Raw genomic sequence first — 17,400 nt, 5'->3', positions numbered from 1 at the left:
AATGAATGTGATTAGTTAAACTTATTACAGTCTCGTCCAGCAATTTTTAATATTCAATCTTTTTCCACGAAGCTGTATTGTAGTTTTTCTTCGTTTACTTAATCACTCCGGCTATTCACACGTGCGATTCACAATTTAAACGCCATGTTAATCCCTTTCCTTTTTATATGGAAAGTTCGATGTGCTGCTTGCAGCGGCTTTTCACGCGGATCCTTCGCTATCCGTTTGGATATTGCACAAAAGTATAATATACACGCCCGCTATCGGGAGAGAAAGATAAATAGAAAAGAAATTCACGCGTAATCGCCCTCGATATACCAAAAATACTCGAAGCATTTAATTTCGAGTACACGCCCACCGTTATGTAAGTTTATGCGACGAACGATTCTCTTATCGGTTATCTGCCACATACTTGGATAGAGAAAAACAACGCGTTGTGTGTGTGTGTGTGTGTGTGTGTGTGTGTGTGTGTTGACGGTCTTACGTGGAAACGTCGCTCGCTCGCTCGATCGAGAACTTTTTCGGTTACTTGTGTGTGTGTATACCTATACATCACGCGAGCGAATTATAAGGAATCAGACTATACGCATTGAAATTTGACCAATGAGGATAAAGGAATTTTAACTCCTATTATTTGGATTAGCCAAAATCCAATCTTCAATCTCAATCTTCAATGCGTAGTCTGAGATTCCGGTCTTAGATTTTTTGCCATACCGCGCCTCGAAACGCGAAATAAACACCAAAGCGGCGATTTTTATTTTAGAGGTTTGCAAAGCCCCCCCCTAATTTTGCGAGATGTTTGGGGAATGAGTTTGCGGAATTTTTTTTGTGATTTGTCGAATTGTACGTTTCAAGTACACAATATCGTTACGGCTCTGAGGTTTGGGTTTTTTTTTCCGCTCGACTTAGGACTCGATCCCCGTCTAACGTGCATTTTTTTTAACCTATGATTAATCGTTAAACTAATCATGGCTTTGAAGCGAGTAGTTACGAAACTATCGGTTTGGCGGTGATTAACCATAGCTGAAAAAATTTTCCAATTTTTACGTTATCACCAAGTTAAATGGGATTCGGTCTAAAGTCTAAACCACACGAGTTTGAAAAAAAAAAAAAAAGAGAATGAAAGACTGGATTTGAATATCGTTTCTTGGAATCTCTGAAAATAGACAAGGGTGATTTGCAACTTTTAGATGTAAAGTTACAAATTTGTGTACTAAAGAATACATAAATATCTCGATCCTATCCTGGCCGGATGTACGTAAAGCTCCGCTATCGGGAGCCAGAGAATATTTCGCAAGGTTTCATTACGGAGAGCTGCGAACTATCAGTTTTATCGTACGTATAAATTTCGTATAACTCTCTCCCTCTCTCTCTCTCTCTCTTTCGCATCAGCCTCCTTTCGATAGCAGAACGCAATTACGTAATTCGCGTTGATGTCGCGTACACACGCCTCTATCTCTACCTTTCTGCTCCGAAAGGACAAACAACTTCCCTTCGTCCTCGTTCACACGTGTTTCCGGTCAGAGTTAGAAACAGTCTCTCCGTTACAATTTCGGTAACTTTAATATTCTCTTGCACACCATAAGAGAATCGACCTTGCGTCAATCGTTCGTTCTTCATTAGTTAGACTTTATCAAGAAATAAACTCGTTGAAATTGCATGAATTTCGCGTTTCTTGAACAATTCTCTTTCTCTCTCTCTCTCTCTCTATATATATATTTTTATTTGGAATAACAATTAAAATGAAATGCATTTTCACGAAAGTATATGTTTATATCAGAGCAATGCAACGCGGCAAGCACGAAAGCTGTAACCGCGCAGGAGATTGCAGTTTTTCAATAGAATTATTTGTATAATAGATTTCTTTCTGCAAGCTTTTGTTTAAAGCCGCAATTTTTATAACAACATGCGAGCGAAATATGAACAAAAATCACATGTGGAGTTGCGATATTTTTTTTTTTTTTTTTTTTTCGGGGAATAACATTGACAAAGGTTGTCTCGAAGAGACATTAAATTCGCGGACAAAAACTGACGATACATGCTGCGCTTAGAAGATTTTTTCAATCTCTTGCCTGGCAACATCCTGGATGTGTGTGTGATACCAGGAGTGTAACCTCTCGGAAAGGGTTAGAGTAACGCGCGTCATGAAAACCGAGCGCGGCCAGCCAACAACGGCGCTTCTTGCTGCTGCGTTGCCAGATCTACCTACCTACGCCTGTATACGCTCTTCCAGCGAGCGAGAGTTCGGCAACGCCGCAACGCCTCCGAAACAGCATTTCGCTGAAACAAATGATTTTTTCTCTCGGCATACGGCGATCGTACTTGTTGTTTAACGACAAGAGAAGGTTAGCTACTTTTATTAGTCAACACATTAATGCACTCTGCGTCGTCAACATTTTGCGTAGTTTTACATTTTTTTATGTGCTGTTTAGATTAAACGATTCTTTCAGGTATATCGAAACTGACGGTTAGTTTTACGTGACAATAGATATATGTTTTACCGAAATCACGCGCGGCGGGTTCCGGATTGGTTCGTTGTGTAATAACCCTAACGTCTCTCGCGAGTGTAATTTTGAAAGGGAGGGAGGGGACGCCATTCCGGTATCGCGCGGTAGTAAATCTACATTTGCGTGGATCCCGTCGAACTTGCTTGCTTCGCCGACTTTGTTACTTTATTCTAAAGCCGATTTTTTCCGATGTGTGCTGGCGAGAAATTTATATCGGAAGATATGACGCTCTCGTTTATCAGACTTTTGCGTTGTCACGCGTGATTCAGACGGTATGTAAGCTGTAAAAAGTCCACACACTCGCGCGCGCGCGCGCGCGCGTATCGGCGGATAAGAACGGTGCTCGAGTTTTGGCAAATAATCGGAGCTGTTGCAATTATTAGCGATGGCCGACTACTACACGAATATATCAATCTTTCGCAAGTCTATCCGAGCGAAAAAAAATAACAGGCGTGAAATATCTTCGCTTATTTTCCACGGGACCAAAGTCTAATCGAAATTATCGCGTGTAGTTGGGTTACTACGTGTGTAACGCTCACTCAATTTTCGTCGTCCGATAGTTAAAAATCTGATAAGGCTAAGGATAGATGATTTAATAGAATATAATCGCGACTAGCCATAGGCTAGGATAATGGAAAGTTTTCTGTAAGATTGTACGGGTTATGAATGTTTAAGGCCCGGTTGCACCACCAACACTTCTTGATTCTAAGCGAGACTCAAAACTCTATCTATCTCGTTTTGAAGTCGAAAGGGAGACAGAGGCAGTTTAAGTTTCGCTTAAAATCGAAATCACGTTGGTACAATCAGGTCTAAGAAATATTGTAAACCAAGTCCCCTTCTCGGCTATTTTTGTAAAGCTGAAGTGTAAATAAAATACTTATACATAGTTAAAAATCCGTCGATTAGTCGGCGCAGTTACGTCGCAGGTTTCCACCACCGATCTCCAAGTGGAACGTTGTGCGTGCGAGAGAGAGAGAGAGAGGCGTGTGTGCGTCGCGTCTCGTGTCCAAAAGGACAGGTGTGTTCTCGAATGGAAAGTATTTTTTTTCTCCTCGTCGCTCGTATGATATGGGAAAACGAGCGACGAGGCATCTGCGAATATGAAGAAAACCCGACGGATTATCGCTCGACGACCCGTCCGACCCGCCGGGTTTCCTTCAAACGCGACGGCGGCGGCCCGACTAGTTTGGCCCTGTTCCGTGCACGCACGCACGCACGACAAGTACTTGCGGTACCGTCTATACCGTATAGCGCTGTGCCATGCCGCGTCCGCACACAGTCATCGATCTGGCGGTGTGTGACGAAGGCTGTCGCGAGGCAGAGAGAGAGAGAGAGAGAGAGTCAGTCAGAAAGCAAACGTTCAATTTTCCGAATTAACAAATGCGGGGACCGTAATGGAGTGATCCAAGTTAATGAACTCGTCATCGCTCGTCGCGTCGTTGGCATTAACGTCCACGATCCTTCGTTCTACAGGAAAAAGATCGCGGAATAAATTATGTACTTGTTAGCATCAAATCATTAACAGCTTCCTGCAAGATGCATTCGCGCTTTGCAGCAATATAATATTTAAATTGCTCGTCAATTCAATTTGTACGATATATTACTACTCCGCAGCTTCTTCGCTATTTAAGGCTGCTCCGTTTCGAGACCGGCAACAAATAGGCAAGAGATATATTTTATTGGAGCTGCTGAAGAAGCCGCTTGTCGAACAAATATGGCGTTCTTCACTCGTGTGCGTTTAACCTCATTGATCGATTTTCACTTAAAAAAATAATTTTATCAAATCAAATTAATAAATACATTATACAAATACATAAGTCTTATTTAAGCGAAGCGACGCGACGTTCGCTTAAAATTGCCTCGAGAATATTAATTTGTCAAATTTGTCGTTCATTCGCAATTTAGTATTTCTTTTCCTTCAGAGAGAATTTCTCGCATGAGGGAGGAGACACAAATAAGCTGGCCGATTTTCGTAGGTAGACACTAATTCTTCGTTCATGCCTTTTGCAGAATCCGGACCGCGCAAAATTGTTTGTTAACGAGTTGAGAAGCGGCGTGATGTAAGCACGACGGTATTGCGTGGAATCGCGACGTCCTTCATTACGGCTCCCATTTTGTTTGTCGCGCGAATTGAATTCTTTTGTGTCACTCGCAGACGCACACCGGCGTCTCTTCTCGGCGAGTCTATTCTGTACCTATTTCTTAACCCTTTCATTCGCGCAACGTGGTTGTGTGTTTGTTGGCGTCTGTGAAGTTAGCACGCGACCTTGTATCATATTAATAAAAAAAAAAAAAGAAAAAAACGATGGCAAAATTTTACAGTAGTATTTTTAATTTCTCTTTCTGTAGTTTTCCTCAAAATAGAAATAAACAAATTCCGCATTTTCTATTTCTCTTCTGGGAAGGGAAACTGTATTGGAAACGTATAGAAAATTGATATTAGAAAGATTCAACGCCAGATAACGATGATTTTCCTTCAGATTTGGTGCTTTTCTCTTTGGCTAGACACACACTTGCGTGCATTTCTCGAAGAACGGAAGGTTATGTATATAATATCAGAGTGCTGACGTCGTAGACGAGTATAATGACGAGTTCATTAACTTGGGTTCTCTATTACAGCCCATATTACTCATACAAGATTAACCTTCTAATGCGACCTCGAAGTAACGAACGTACCGTATATTTGTCCGTCACGTTACTCGGGCCTGTTATCGTCGTTTCTTCGTTAATTGATTTCATTGAAACGTTCAGTCGCTCTGCGTTACATTCGCGAGAAAATATCGAGAATTCCACCGCGCCGCCGCCACCGCCGCTCAGCCGAGCAGTATAAAGAGATATATTTTGTAAATATTCTCGTCGGCGCGATCTCACTTCGTGGCGTAAATCGGGAGACTGGTTCGGAAAATGTACCGGAAGTAAGCCTGTTTGAAAATAACACGGCCTATCGAAGTGAAGGCTATAGTTCGTTGACTTATTCAGTGCCGCCACGACGTCGCGTCGCCTGAAATCGATATTGCGCCCGATATTTCCCGCTTCTCGTCGGATACAAGCACGATAACGAATGCTAACGTTATTCGCAATGTGCGACATGAGCGGATTTTGTAAAAATTGAACTTGGGAGACCGTCGTAAAAACTTAACGAGGAAAAGGGCAGGAAAAGAGACGGCTCTTCTCTCTTAGCAGCGATTTAGCGATTATCGCGCGTGACGTACATTTAATTTTCATAATCAGTGCGACAATTATGACGGAATAGAAATTTTTCTACGTGTATTACGATAGGAAGTCTACTTAATATTAGGTGTAAATAAGTTTCCGCCGTTTTTTCATAAAAAAAATTGGGCATTTATTGTGAAAGAACGGTACCTAATGTTTTATTCCAAGTATTGTCCATCGCTATAGCCACTACTTTTTCCCATCTTTCTGGTAATTGGTGGAATCGACGTCGAAGAAACAAGAAACGTCGAAACTACGTTCTTCGTCTTCGACGTCAAATTCATACGTTCTTAAACTTTTGAAACCATTCACGGCAACTTCTCTCACTTAAGGCAGCCTCACCATTACAAGCAATCGATGCGCCTCAGCTGCAGATTTCCTCAAATTAAAGAAGCTCCCGCAAATGACGCTTATTCGGCTAAAAAAAACTCGACATTTTCACACGAAAAAAGACATACGATGCTGATACAAAATCGCTAATATTTCAAGGTTATGTCGTTGCCAGATGTCCGACCTTACGATATGACGTTTCACAGCAGACAATTTTAACCGTAACAAACTGGTGCCGCCATCTTTTGTCAAACGGCGGAAACTTATTTATACTCCTAATAATTTATGCGTTATATATGAAATGCATTCTCACACGTAGTGGGTGAAGAACAGAGAATATTCAGCCGAATAAGACGCCGTTCGGCCTCTCTCTTTTTTTTTTTTTTTTTACGCAGCGTAAGATGGTTGAGTAAAAAGTTAGATTCTGTTTAGTTTTGTACGTCCCGTCTGGCAGTAGATGCTGCAACTGTGCAAACTTATTCGTATGCATGCGACATTGATCGGCTCAGGGACGCGCGCGAGTGTTAATGGTCTTATTTTTCCTTAATGAGTGTTAACGTGCCGTTAGGCCGCGACAGGATATTTATACATCATTACGTCTCCTTCAATGGTTGCTCGCGCGAAATGGTGGTGGAACACTCGACGCGAGACAACACGGGATAAAAACAGATTATTGGTACCAATTGCGGTTGAAGCGGAGTAAATTTTTGAAACGGATCTCGCGTTATTTTTACAAGCTTGAATTTTCACGCGCGAGAACCGCGTATGAAAAATTTCAAAACAAACACGTCACTTCCTCTCTCGCTCAACTTTTTCCCTGTAATTTAAGCGTATATGTTATTGTGAATTATCAATATTATCGCGACACAATGCCGCGCCGAGTTGAAAGAGCCGTGACCTCAGCTGGTAGTTGCGTCGCGTCGCGAAATGGTCACGTGCGAATTAACGTCAACCTCACACATCTTTACATCTTTATCGCGACGCGGGCCTCGAAGAGAATCGCCTTTTTCACCACACGTCGGCGAAGAGTCGACACGACCTCGCGCGTTCTCTCGGATTCGGTTCGGCTCGGTTCGACTGTTCTCGGCTCGGCTTTGAGTCACGGCGGCGACGGCGACGACGACGACCACGACGACGGGAGAGCTATCGACCGTTCTGAGTTTCGCGAGATAATAATAACCCCGGTTGAAATATATTTGGCGACGAGGGGGACGTATACTTTCTAAAAACCGCCGTTCACGCGCGGCAACGTCAACCTACCACGCCGTGAAAAACACGCCCGCGCGGCGGCGGCTACAAACTTGGCCGCCTCGCCGTTACGCGTCGCTCGTTAAAATGCCGGCTTGTCTTCTAATGCCCGTTTCTACCGATATACGGATTAATCTCGCAGCTTCTAAGAATTGGGAAAAAAAAGAAACGAAGAGTCACGCCCGTTTCTTATAATACCGCAGTGCGGTTTAATTATTTAATCTCTGACTCTTCACTCCTTTCTGAGAATTGGAAAACAGATGAAACCGTCCAACGCGAACGGATGCGATCGCATATATCAATATATATATTCGCTACGAATTTTTCCCGATGAATCATTCGAGACGTACTTCTCGTATCTTTCGTTAGCACGAGGTGAGAACACGTGTTTACACGGATAATAATTTCAATATCTGGACACGCGTGAGATTATAAATAAGCCGTCCGATGTGCTGTCGCGGCTCCTAAATCGTTTAAAGTGGGCTAAACCTTGGACAATGCCCGTACAGTAGGGAATTAAAGAGGAAAAAGAGGATGAGAATCGCGCTGGGCGGGGCGTTGCATCAACGACGGTTCTCGCCGCTTCTGGAAGCGGCGGCGGCGGCGGCGATGAAGACAGGAGAGCATCGTTTATTTTGACTTGGAGGATCAACGAGCACCGGCCGTGGTGAACTGAACGTTTCGTATGGACGACGAGGCTACTATATATACGCGTACAGGGTGGTCGACTGGTCCAGTTCAACATCGCGGGGTGAGATGCCGATTCTCTTCGAGAAAAGAACAAACCCGTGCAAGTAGAAATGTTCCGTGAATTATTTTTCCTCTCCACAGGGCAGATGAATTTTCAAAGTCGGATGATACTTGACAATGTCACGTGTTTAAAACGTGCATAAATTTAATATCCATTTTCGCGACTGTGTAGTCGCTCGGTAAAGGTTTAATAATAGAGCCAATATAGGATTCTACGCGATTCTACGGAACGTCAGATTACAACCGGTTAAAATTGAATGTCAGTCGCCTGCTGAAGCAGGGGAGGAGGGATGCCGGCAGAGTCGCGAGGTAGAATATCGCTGTCATATTCGAGATGTAACAAGATTCGGAAGCTCCACGGAATGAATAATTGCTGGCTGTGTGTCGGAGTCGTCGCGCGAGGTCACCAACCAACCAACCAGCCAGCCAGCCAGCTATAGCCGACCGACCGACCGACCGACCGACCGACGCTGATTTACGGGGTTCGAATCGCACACAGACACATCACGGACACGCGTTGCAGTAAGAGTAAAGTACGCAAGCGGAACGGCCCTTTCGGTTTTTATAACCTCCAGCAGGTGGGGCGTTTTAATCGATAACGGCGAGAGAGAGGTTCATCTTGCTTGCGCGACACGGCAACGGCGGCAAAAATCGCCCGTTCCGGGTTTAAAGTAGCGCGAGAGCGCGCGTCCCGCTTTTTTCCACGCCGTGCCCTCATCGCGCGCGCGAGCGAGCGAGCGAGAACGGTACCTTTAATTTTTCCAATGGTTGCTTTCCCCGCGAGATTTACCGTCTCCGCATCGCGAACTCGTGCGCTTTGAGAAAGTCGATATCCACCACTAAACGCGACCGACCGCGTCTTCTTCATCTTTCCTCGTCGTCGTTTTTAAATGAAGCGTAAACTGTCGCGCGCGCGCGCGCACGCGGACGATATACGCGATGCACGCTATAACGATCCGAAAATATCCTTTGACAGGCGTTTCTGAACTTTCTCTCCACAGCCGCAGTGTTTTGTACGACGCGATGATTCTAAATATATCCGAGCGGGGAACCGTCGCGTAAATCGGTAATGTTCAAGTGGCGTTTACCCGCCACTCTATGCTGCATAAGTCAGTGCTGCTGCTGTCCAAGATTTGTAATTCTAGGTATTGTATCACCCTTGATCGACGTTTCGCTTCCTGCCTCTTTCATTCTCCATTAAGAAATAGAAAGCAAGTTGTGCGTTTATATATATTAGATATAAACGTTACAGAGTCGAAAATTAAAAAAGTCTTGTAGGGTTGTTCCTCGAAATCGAGAAATAAATCACTGTATCCCCAATGCCAGGAACTGATCCAAAAGTTGGTATACGTTCGCAGACATTGCGCAATAACCCGCAACTCGCTGCATCTTAGCTTAGAATCTTTATCTCCTTTTCTTTGGTTCCGTTTATTAGGTGTACAAATTAGTTCGGTCCGTTTTTTGCGTTCCAAAATGCATTTATTTCCAAACAAAACGAACGAACGGATTAATTAAAAGTATTTTCCCATCTCTCAGGCGATTCCATCTCGAAAAAATGAGACTCGTCTTTGGGGGCGGTCCAATTTTGGAAAACGGACCGAACTAATTTGTACTCCCAATCAGTTCACGATAAAGAGAATAACCGAACTCAACTTAACAGTAGTTGGAAATAACGTGCTGAGAGATATAAAAGGAACTCTAATTTATTGTCAAACTGTCATTTTTGCATTGCACTGCAGTTTATTTTATAATAAATACGTTACGAGAACTCTCTCCTGTACTTTTCCGTCGTGTGTCGTCATTCTTCTAGAATTTCGCCGAAATCTAGTTCGCGCTGGTGATCGTTACGCGCGAGACGAGCGTTTCGGAGGATAGAAAAATCGTGACGGCGAATTAAAGAGGGAAATTTCGTGTGAGGGAGGAAGGAAGGGCTGCTGACGGTTTTCATTGTTATATCAGCGAGAGGTTGAATCGCCTCTACTTTCGCCCGCGTTGTCCGCGCGCGCGCGCTACAATCGATATCGTCCGGAAAAAGAGTAGTCGGGCGAAAGTGTACATATATATACGCCGCGCGCGTATAGCGAAGAGAGATGCGAGAGGAACGCGCGGCTCTTGCTTGCTCACCGCCAACGCGCGCTCCGCTTCGCCGAAAAGTCAAGGCTCCTTGCGTGTCAAGGATGTGTACGACGGAACGCTCGAGATACGCTTCTCCGCCGAATTGTTCTTCGCGCCGCGCGATTCCGACGGTCGCGCTTCTTCTTCTTCTTTCGTCGCACCCTCTCGGTACAGCAGGCAGAAACGCTTCGATACTTCCTCAAGTCGTCGATCGATACCTTGTTTATATCAAGTATATTTTTAACGTCGATGCTCGGACTTATTTTTAACTATAGGGAGTAAATTCGAGAGGTACGTATATCTCTCTATACTATGAGGAGGAAGAAAGTTCGAAAAACTTTGTGTAACATATATATTTCGTGAGCCTGCACGATTTATAGACTCCTCCTCTCTCTCTCTCTCTCTCTCTCTCTCTCCGCGAGACTTCCGAATCGCGTAAGATGGACCATCCCCCGACCTGCGAATTTTTCATTACCTCTTCGTCATCATCGTCATTGTACGAAACGAAACTCTTTTTTCTCTTTCCTCGTGCAGCAGCACTGCGACGAGTGGAACTCGCATGCGTGTGGCGCGCGAGCGCGGGGGAGCGAGAGAGCAAGAGCGCGACGGGAGTGGGGGGTGAAAGAGATGCGAGACGCTGCGCACCGGCGGTGAATGGGTGAAGCTATGATGCGAGGGCGGGAGTGGGTTCGCTGGCTGCGAGCGCGGTGCAGGGAGGGCCGGCGGGGGAGAAGGATGGATCGGAAAAGATATCTCGACTCTATGATGTAAGGGGACAAGGGGTGTGCTTGTACGCGTGTTTACGTTAGCCGGCCAATAAGATGTCCTCCAGTCCGGCTGCGTCACTGCGAAAGAGTCTTTGCGCTCGACACACACACGCGCTTATAGCGCACCACTTGTGTGTGAAACGCGTGTTATTCAAGTACACTCCGTCTTCTCGATACCTCGTCTTCGATACCGCCGAGTATTCTTAGCGAGATCGTACTTTACCTACGACCCGTAGTAAAATAAATGGTCAGCGAGAATACCCGCACTAATTTATTTTCCCTATTTATATTGTGTCTCTATAATAATAATAATCCATATGTCGATACACTTGGAGGATAATCCCAGGGAATAGAGAAAGTGCGCAGATGTCTCTATGTCGTACAAACAACATGCGCCAAGAGTTTTTCTTTCAAACCTGAACTAAATTGAACCATTAAAATTAAAAGAAAAAATTTGTTTAAAAATATTTATTGGAACCATCAGAATAAAAGGGGGAAAAAAAAAACAGTTTAAAAAGATTAAAATTTTTTGCATTCAATGTATAAAAGCACTGATATATATTTCATATATTATATGTATAATGTAATTTATATTAAACATTCTGTTTTCGAAATTTGTATTACTTTTTCAACATATATATCCAATCTTCGATGACGTCGATAGAATTAATGAAAAGAGGGAAATGTGCGGCCGAAGGAGTTGATACAAGAGTCTTTATCGATTTCCTAATGACATTCCTGAATATTACAAATAAATTCTGGATGTTCCCGGAGAAAGTAACATCGACGCCGCTTCTGTTCGCGATACCTTTTAAGTTTTAATCTCTCGCTTTTCTGTATGTAGGATTCGACGTTCTCACGAAAGTGTCGCGAAATTGCGCGAAAGCCCCGATTCTTGCGTCATTGTTCTTCGGCCGCCTCTTGCACCTCTGAATAGGCTGACGGCGCGACGCGGCGCGAGTATCGCGAGATCGATCACGTCAAGGTGGGGGAATAATGGCCACGTAAGGTACCCTAAAGGAAACATCCTCAAGGTAGACGACCATACGGTACACCACTACGGTGACTCAACTTGCACCGCGCACGAGAGCCGCGTAAAGAACGCGAGGTGTGCGATTAGTCTTGAGAAAACTTTCGATTGCTCGCGATTAACGCTATCGAGAGATCGTCTGTTCTTCAGTATCGTATTACACACACACGAGAGTGAGATTTTCACTCGCTTTAGCGATGAAGTTTTACCGCACTTTCGCGGATAGAACGATCTTGCTCAAGTATATTCAATAAATTTAAGCCAGATACAGATTTGAACATAATTTTGCTGAACCATTAAAATAATTACGTATGATGAACAATACGGTAAAAAGTTTAAGCATTCCAGTTTTTGCATTTCAGCAAAATCGTTCCACGTTACCGCGAATTTTTTAAACAAAATTCAAAGTATAAGATACCTACCTGTTATTTGTAGAGTCCCTATAATAAGGAAGGAGTCTGGCCAAGTTATTATTAATTCTATTGGTGCTGACAAAATATGGCGGAACCAATAAGAATGCCTCAAATACTAATTTCACAGTAAAAAAAAAGTACGTCGAATTTAACATAACTGCATGTCCCAAACAGTCCACTCAAATTTTTGGGTTAATTTAACACAAGATATCAACATGTTAGAAGGTTACACAAATATTATGTAAGAGAATAAATACAAAAAAGATAATATCGATACAGTTAGTAAACAAACCGTAGGAAGCATTTTTTTTCCGGAAAATAAACATTTATGATGTGTTAAATTAACACGTATTTGTCTTAGAATTTACGTTTTAAAACACACTTTTTTCATGTTACTTGTCCATTTATTCATAAATTGTGTCATTTTGACACAAAGAAACGTTGAATATCAATTTCATACAAAATTTTTAAACAACATAATCACATTATGTTAAATTAACACTCGATATATTAAAAAATTCAACACAAACTGCACAGATAGTGAGTTTCCAACATAAATACGCAAATTTTTTTACTGTATTTGGTACTATTAAAGCAATAAGGCACGCAGCAGCCGGGCATTTTCTATATAAAATTTGTTAGTTATAATGCACATTTTGAATAGACACAATTTTAAAGGTTAGAAATCGATTTTTATGTCAGCATGTATAATTTCTTTTCTATTATATATATATATTTCACTTACTTTTTACACAGTCTGTGATCTTTTATCAAATTATGTATTAAAAAATTATTGATTTTATTTATCTATAATGATTATATACTGTTTACGATATTTATAGTATTCACATCGGTTGACCACACCTTCATCTACGACGCCATGTTTTGTCAAACTAGAAAGATCGGCCAGACTCCTTATTATAGGGACTCTAGTTATTTGGAGCAAAAGTTGAGAGCAGTTGTGACCGATGACAATTTTATTCAAACTCGAATTGAAACATTTTTACTTGGATCACATAATGAAGTATCTCTCGAACTTTCTTCCTAACGTTACCATCTTCGCGGTAACGAACGTTTGATTGAAAATAGTTTCAACGGTCGCGGGCAGTGCCGCATAACAAAAAGATCGATCGCGAGGGAGAGAGAGAGAGAGAGAGAGAGCGAGCTAGGCTGTCCCGCACAGCTGATGCCATTTTTGCTATTGTTGCGTATTCAACTCGTCGGCGAATCGACCCGCGGGTTCCTTGTACACCGGCGCGGGCGGCGCAATTCGCAAACGCGTGTCAGATGCTTTCTCCCGCCGCGGTGTATTTCCCAGTGCTGCGCGAGGAACGATCGATCGCCCCCATTGCGTGCTTGGTACACGTATCCCGACCGTAATTGCCGTATCTCCGTCTCCGGCTGCTGTGCGGATTTCCTGCGAAATACATTACGCTTCTTTTCTCTCGTCGTCGGACGGCCGCCGCGGCGGCGGTATACCCTGATCGACGACCGAGAGGTTTATCCGAGGAAATTTTCCTTATCGTAAAGGTAGTTGGCACTTTCACGCGAGAAATTCCGAATTGGGGGAAGAAAAAAGCGCTTCCGACAATGCGTCTCCTCGTAAGGTAATCTGTAATGTTTACAGAATTACACGGTACACAAACTGATAAAAGAGATGCAGAATTCTAGCTTCGAAATTATGTAAAGCTGTCAAGTATACGTGTATTTTTTTTTTATATTATATTTCGATACGCGCATCATTTCTCTCTGTAACACACTTATCTATATGTGTGTACTTTGCACATTATGTTTTCTATACATTATAGTTGTTTGAATTTATAAACCGTGCATAATAACGGGTCAATAACCGCTTATTATTGTGAACACTTATCCTAAACTTGATGCAACCGTAATTTCTTTCCACTACACACTACACATCTCCGGTGTGTGTTTTCAGTCCTCTATCAACCTCACAGACAATAATGAGTAACGACGTACCAAATCGATGCTAACAACGCGCATCTTTGTTTTTTTTCATTTTTTTTTTTCATTATACCGGTTTACGGTTCGATCACTCATTTGCGTGTTAATTCATCCCCATTTATGGTTAGAATATATAGACGTACACGGAACGTAATCGCCGTCGATTACGCGGAAAATAGACAGAGAGAGAGAGAGAGAGGGAGAGAGAGAGAGAGAGAGACCGAAACATAGAATATTCTGTGAAGTTACAAGTGTTTCGTTATCGCGTGACCTCCTATATCGTGCTCCCTACCGAGTCTGTAACGTAATTAGTTTCTGCCAGTATCCGAGCAAAAGAAGTGGAAACCGAATAGTCAATGAAAGGATCATTCTAATACCACTCGTAATTAACTACAAGGCAAATTCTTTTGTCACTCCTCTTATACGTGTGCGTGTCTTTATTTTCTCCTGTTAATTTAGCCTGTATGATTAATTCTAATTTGCGACTCTCGTTTCCGCGTAATAATTTTACAGTAGAAAAAAAACAATGTCGGACGAGATTTTTCAAATCGGAATAATTTCACGAATTCCGGAGGAACAATTTTCAATTCAAGTATACATATAGAAATGATTTCATTCCCTGAAATAATCGTCGTTAATCACTCCGATCGAGTGGCATTGTTGAAATGTATTTTAATGAGAGATGTATTTTGTTTCACAGGAGAAGTGCTCCGGGGTCACCGTTGCTGTCGAAAGAGGAGAAATTCTCGGCCACTGGGATCGGCGGTACTCGACGACGACGTGTGTCGGATGGGAACGACAACGAGAAGAAGCAAACGAGGAGGCGGCGGGATGCGAAGGGTATCGGGAGAGTCGTGTCTGACCGCGTAAAAGGGGGAAAGGGGAGGACCATTCGTTGTCATCTCGTCGCCCGAGATCGAGATCGAGAGAGAGAGAGAGAGCGAGCGTTTTACTCCTTGGACGACTTTTTTTCTTTCCCTCTTCTCTCGTTTGTGAATGAAATGTAAAACAAGTGCCAAACAGCAGTACGCAAAATCGTAATACGCGTCATCGTAAAATGAAACATATTCGAGTGAATCGTCCTTGATCGGAACGAATTTACCGAAATTGGTATCAAAAACTAACTTAGAAAGAATAGGGCACTAGGAGTCAAGCGCAGACAACTTCACGCAACGCTGATATACATCAAGCAAATTTATCTATTACAAACAATTAAGCTTGCATGTTTCGGTTCATTTTTTAGCCTTCTTCAGAGACAATGAAAATTACATAAATAAATTATGATTTAAAAATAACAAAGGATCAAAAGATGTTTAATCATAGTGAGCTAGAAATTGTTATCTCGCGTGAAACGTTGTCTGCGATGCGTAAAATTCTTCAATCATAATTTTCCATTAGTTAGCAAACGCGAGATATCGCACTAGTCTACCCACCTCGAGTGTGGCCTCGTTATTTTTTTTCTTCTAAATGTCACGTCAACCTGTCGATCCAATTGTAATGACGCGTTTCCTACTTAAAAAGTCATAATTAATGATTGGTTCAAGTCATAGCTGTTCGTTAATCGTGATTGCAAATTACTAAATTACTTTATCGTAATTACGAATCGTCGATACCGCGATTGTTCGATAAATGTAACCGATCGTTATAATTCGGCTGGCCGAATTTTGTCTCGGTAGGAGGCGGCGATGAAAACGGAGGTGACGACGGTAGCGCGATTCCCGCCGCCGTCGTTGGTGGGAACGATAACGAGGTCCGCGACGGTGGAACGATATTAATAACGGTGATGACGAGTCGCAGGTGGAATACGGAGCGCGCGGGTCAATGAGGAAATTCTCGGGCGCACGAGGTGCGCCTACCTTCTGAGCGCGCCAACGAGGTGGGGCGAGCGATATAGGGTAGGAGAAAGAGAGAGAGAGAAAGAGAGAAAGTGGGGAGGACGGAGCGGGACGAGCAACACCGAGCGGAAACAAACGACGACGGGCAACAAAACACACCACTGTGAGGCACGCGGGTCGGAGAAACATGCGGATCTTTGTGCGAACAGCTGAACCGGAAGCCGAGCGCTACGCTTCAGTCTAATCGCCCGCCGTCGATAGGGTCAGTCGGTTAAAACGACGACTGGGCTCCAAGGTGACGGCGGCGTGTCTCTCGCGCGATACCGATATCAACTGTAATGCCCGTTTCTATCGATAGTTGAATTTCGTGAATTTCAAAACTCTTTCTTTCACTCTTCGCTTTCGCTTTCTAATGACTGGAGAAAAAGATACAAAGTGTAAATTAAACCAAGACGAGGCGGAAGCACGAAACGCGCACTGAGAGGCGTGATTTTTACAGCCAGCGTTAACACGCTTTCAATATTTACAAGTCGCTCGACTTTACAGTCGCATATAAATCTTGAGATCATCACGAGACGTACTAAGATATCGGCATATCGTACACTCGCGACGTAACACACGTGTCTTTTGTATGTATAATGTGCGCATGTTCGGTGCAACGTTCTTCGATTAAACAACGCGTGTCGCGGTTACTTCGTCCGGTCGGATGAAACGAAGCCGAAATACTCTCGAATTGCGTAACCGAGAGGTGTACTAACCTAGGAAACCCTTCGTAATCCGAGTTATTTGGCATCTCCGTGGCCAGCATCCAAATTCACTGTCCCGACCTGTAGGTAAAAATAAATCGTGACGTAAGAACGTAAACAACGAACGTGGTTATAACCACGAACACAATGAAGGGATAGATACAAACACACACACACACACACACGACGTAGTAATGAAAAAAATAAGGTTGTAAAAGTGTGAATTTGTTGAAATAGGTTTTCGAATCGCGTCGCGTCGCGCCGCGTACGTTCTCCCTGCCGAGTAGACCTGTCCACGTTCGCGGCGATTAACTTCAACTTTCCCACGACCTCCTCGGTCCTTTCCGCAGAGATCGCAGCGGAAGCGGCGACACGAACAAGTGGCGGCGAAAGAAGAGGAAGAGACGTGAGTTTCGGCGATTCTACGGACAGTGTCCACGCGTGTGTGCCGCTGCGGTGCCGCGTGACAGTGCGGCGGGTG

The sequence above is a fragment of the Cyphomyrmex costatus genome, unplaced genomic scaffold (assembly GCF_001594065.2).
Source record: "Cyphomyrmex costatus isolate MS0001 unplaced genomic scaffold, Ccosl1.0 scaffold455, whole genome shotgun sequence".
Taxonomy (NCBI): Eukaryota; Metazoa; Arthropoda; class Insecta; order Hymenoptera; family Formicidae; genus Cyphomyrmex; species Cyphomyrmex costatus.
This window is presented reverse-complemented; position numbering follows the sequence as displayed.